The following is a 4,527-nucleotide window of genomic DNA, read 5'->3' as shown; positions in this document are numbered from 1 at the left end:
TCCATTACATAAACTATCACACAGATTTAAATTTCATAATAATATAATTGGGCAGTTTTGTTTCAATGTCAATTTGGAAGGAGGCAAACCATGTAGATTTAACTGTGCAACAGATCCTCAAATTGTGATTGATCAAGAGGTTCAATAGTTTCATCAATACCAATAAAAGATTTTGATTCTTCTGGGAAGTGAGCAACAAACATGTCGTTGATATTATCGATGAAATCATTCTTAGTTGTTAAGATAACGCGAGAACTTGTATAGGATGAGGAGGAAAACAATGTATGCATGTTTGGATAAGTTATCACGAATAATTTATCCAAAGATCCTTTTTGGTTGTATAAAGAATGTATAAATAAGTTGGAATTTCAATCTTGTTTGTTGAGTTTACTTTTTCTTCTCCGTTTTCTATTCGCAACAAATAATTACAAAATGAAGGATCATCTTTCGCTCTCATATTTTCAAATAACCGCAGCCTTTCAAGTTCTTCCCAGATATGAGAATATAGTAAACTTTCATTAATATGTTCCGAACTACCAGCAATGTCTGCCTGAAGTCACCTCTGAAAACTATAACTTTTCCACCAAATAGTATCGTTGAATCCATTAAGTCCTTTAAAAGTAAATCAAGCAGTTCGATCATTCTCCTTTTTGCCATAGATACTTCGTCCCATATAATTAATTTTGCATCCTGAATCAAACAGGCAAGTGAGCTTTGTTTGTTGATGTTGCAGGTGACATTGTCATCAGTATTTATTGGAATTTTAAAACGCGAATATGCAGTTCGTCTACCAGGAAGTATAGATGCAGCTACACCGGAAGTGACAGTTGTCAATGCCATATACCCTTTAGAATATACAGTTGCCAATAATACACAATATAAAAAGGTTTTCCCTGTTCCCCCAAGTCCACCAATGAAGAATGCCCCAATTTTGTTTGAAAAAATTCTTTCTATAATTATATTGTATGCTTTAAGTTGATCTTTATTCAACTTTTTGTGTAATAGTATATCCTCATTAGTAACCGTGATGGTCCTTTCAAAGTGTACCTCATTTGCCTATTTTGCCGCTACAGAAGGCCTTATTGTTTCAGGAATGAGTTGATATTCATTTATGTCACTACCCATAGAGTGTAATATGTCGTTAATATAGTTTAAAACCCGGTATTGAATATCTCTTTTTTGAACTCGGACATGTGCTCTTCAAATTGCTCCCACAGTTGTCTTGGATTAGTAGGATTACAGTAAATCAGTAATGTAGCAAATAAACGTCTCAAACTGTATGGCATCTGGTTACTTGCTGCTTCTGACATGTATTCAAGCAAACTATTGTCACTTTGTAGCAATCCCCATTTTTTCACTTATTCTCTAAAGGTGCTGCAACGTTCTCCATTAACAGTTAGTAAATCCTTATATGATTTTGGTCCTCTAATATTCATTAATAGCATTCTAAGATAATATCACTAACCTTCTGTTGGATGACATATTATAACACGACCAATAGCACGTCGTTGTTTCCGAGGTGTCCACATCTTCTCTGTTGAAGACCAAACAAAATGTTCAAGGAATTTTCGGTATAATAGATTGAGCACCATAGCCTCTGTATTTGTTATATTCATTTCGAAAAATTGTGTTAACATCATCTGCTTAATCAACATATTATTTATAGGGGTATCTACATTTGTGTTGCTTCTGAATGAAACAAATTATTGTCCTTTAAGATGAAGTTGAAGAGGGCATACAGTCGGTGACATTTCACTAATTGAGAAATCGTACAAGCGCCATATAGCTTCGGGAGGCGACACCCATCTAGCAGACTGATATTCCTTTATTTCATCTACTTCTGCATTTGTGTTGTTATTATGTACTGAAAATGCAATCTTGTCATGTCCTTTACATATATACTTATAAAGATAATTAATGACCTTAATATCAGAGGATATCTCAACATTCACATGGCAATCAAATTTTTCTGAGTAAAAATGGATTATATGGAACAACCCATGAGTTATCCAAGTATTGTTCTCTTATTTTTACCACCACTCTTGTATTGCGTCTTTTATAAATTGGGTAAGATTCTATTCCTTTTGATGTCCGATCCGCAAAGATTTTTGGATATTTGAATTTACAGTAACCTCTTTTCTTCATACAAGAATTTGTTGGGTTTAGATTACCACATGGACCATGCATCATGTATTTAAGAACAAGTGTATATATCTGATTTTGCATTTTCATCAGGATTTCAGCACTAATAATATTATCCTAAGCCTCTCGGGTAAGTAACTTGTATTCATTAGTTAATATTATAAGAAAATGAGCGTGTGGTAAACCTCGCTTTTGGAACTCTACAGTATACATAAAAGCTGCTACCTTTCAAAAGATATTTCGCTTTAATATATCCTTTTTGAATTCTTCTATTTTCGCTCTAAATACTCGGCTAATTAAACCAGACCTATTATTTGCCTTATCAGTTGAGATTAAATATTCCTTTATTCCCGTCCAAGAGGGATTACATGTCAAAGTTATAAATAAATCAAGTTTACTTAAATATTGCACGAGCGCAATAGCATCCATGTACCGTTGTCGCATATCCCGAGGGCCTCCAATAAAAGAGCTTGGAAGGAAATTTTATTTTCCCATATTAGAAGCATCGCGTTCACCTAATTGCAAAATATCAAAAAGTCATTGTAGCATAGCCATCTTGAATAAATCTTGATTGAATGCTGCAAAATCCAACCTTCGTGTTTTGAGTTTAATGTACTCATCAACTGAATACTGCTGAAATATTCTTCCGTTATGCAATATTTAATCTTCATCATCATTTCGCATTTGTAATTTGTAACAATAATACTCACGAACAGATACTGTATCTCTTCGTCGCTGTCCTTTTTTAAGAATTTCATCTTCCATTTCAAGATATTTGTCAAGTGACGTAACAATTTCTTATACTTGGTACCTCTTCGTGATGTGCAGTTCTTAAGTATGCAGGACAATTTGCTGGGAGCTTCTTAATACCACAATGCCATCCACTTTGCCCTAGCAGAAACTGCAATGCATCATAACAGTCATAATAGTAATTCACTATTAGTGTTCGATCAGTGTGAGGGTAAATTTGAATATGTGGTGCATTAAAGGTTGCGCCATCATTTTCCTCGATCCATATTGCTACAATTTCAGATGAAGTCGGCAAATTATATACTCTCTGGTTCAAATTTAAGTCGCATTTGAGGGCTATGTGGAAATCTTGAAGTTTCGGTATATGTACCAAAGATCATAAAATCACAGAGTATGAGTTTATTGATAATATATCCATCAATTCTTTTACTAATTCGTGGATTCTGTCGGAACATGTCATCTTGTGTGCCAGCTCATTGTAATTATTATAAAAGTATAACTGTATAATTCTTGGTTTGTCATCTGTAGGGTGCAAATTATTTATCTAATGGTACATCTTCCCTTGAACTCTAAAGGTGTAGATACCAAAGTTTCTTTTTGCTAAATCTTTACCATACTTTATACCAAGTGATGTGAACGCAAAAAGATTATTATACGTTCTAATGTATGTTCGAAAGTGTTTGGACTCCACATTGTTTCCAAGAAATAAATTACGCAGTTTGGCAGGCATTTGATGAGAAGTTAATTTTATTGTCTCATTATCACAACAAAATGCAGGCGGTGCATATTCAAATCTCTTTGATGAGCAAAATTTGCAGATTGGAACTTTCTTAAGTAGAACACAGTTTGAACGCAACTGACCGATAATTGGAGCAGACTTTGTAGTTGGTGTACGCCCTATATATTGGAAATAAACTGTTAAACTTAAGGTGAACCAAAGGAAACAATTATTGTTTCGGCAGACATAAAACCAAACGAACCTCTAGGCATAACTATTTCGGAGTCTTTGTTATGTAGTTCACCGGGTACTGCTGACGTTGAACCTAAGACCAGGTTAGGTGGTCCTTAGATGGCACAAAATGGTATCAAGTAGTATAAAAGTAAGCGTAGAAGGTGGCATACTCACCTTTTTTATAGATAGAAAGTGGATGCAGTACATCTCTTTCATTACCCAAAGCACAAGGCAGAGGTTGATCCTTAGACATATTAAAGGCTACATCGAAGAGGAAGGATAGAGGAAGTTGACTATTTAAAATGGGAGATAACTCTGCGGGGCAAGGTGAAAGTGATACTGAATGGAGAACCGTATCTTCTAACCTGGATGCAGAATGTAAGAAGTGTTCGTAAAGCATTCAGTTGGATCCATTATTCCAGTCAAGGGATCCACAATTATATTCTCATGAAGCTTACAAGTCTTTGACTCTTGGTATTTAAGTCGACGTTGTAGTATGCTTTTTATCTACTGACATCACTTTGTATTTTTCACGTCGGTTGACATTCCTATCCGTTTCTGAGAGGGGACGTTTGGTTTTTTTTATGTATAATCCATCAGAACCATAGTATCTACTCATAAATGATACTGCACAAACTGTCATAGCCTTTTAGCACTGTATTAATTTTTATCACCAAAACGCA

General features: G+C 34.7%; 1 long non-coding RNA gene across 1 annotated transcript; it reads right to left on the bottom strand.

Moving 5' to 3' along the window:
• Window positions 1–3,189: 3,189 nt before the first annotated feature.
• Window positions 3,190–4,103, bottom strand: LOC117275255 (uncharacterized). Its single transcript, XR_004505417.2, has 3 exons — window positions 4,019–4,103; window positions 3,873–3,935; window positions 3,190–3,789 (listed from the first exon to the last, which is right to left on the bottom strand). It is a non-coding gene; the product is annotated as an uncharacterized lncRNA (long non-coding RNA).
• Window positions 4,104–4,527: the final 424 nt, after the last annotated feature.

This window comes from Nicotiana tomentosiformis, chromosome 3 (assembly GCF_000390325.3).
Source record: "Nicotiana tomentosiformis chromosome 3, ASM39032v3, whole genome shotgun sequence".
Taxonomy (NCBI): Eukaryota; Viridiplantae; Streptophyta; class Magnoliopsida; order Solanales; family Solanaceae; genus Nicotiana; species Nicotiana tomentosiformis.
Note: the sequence above shows the minus strand (reverse complement) of the source record. Positions and strands in the feature narration are given on the sequence as shown.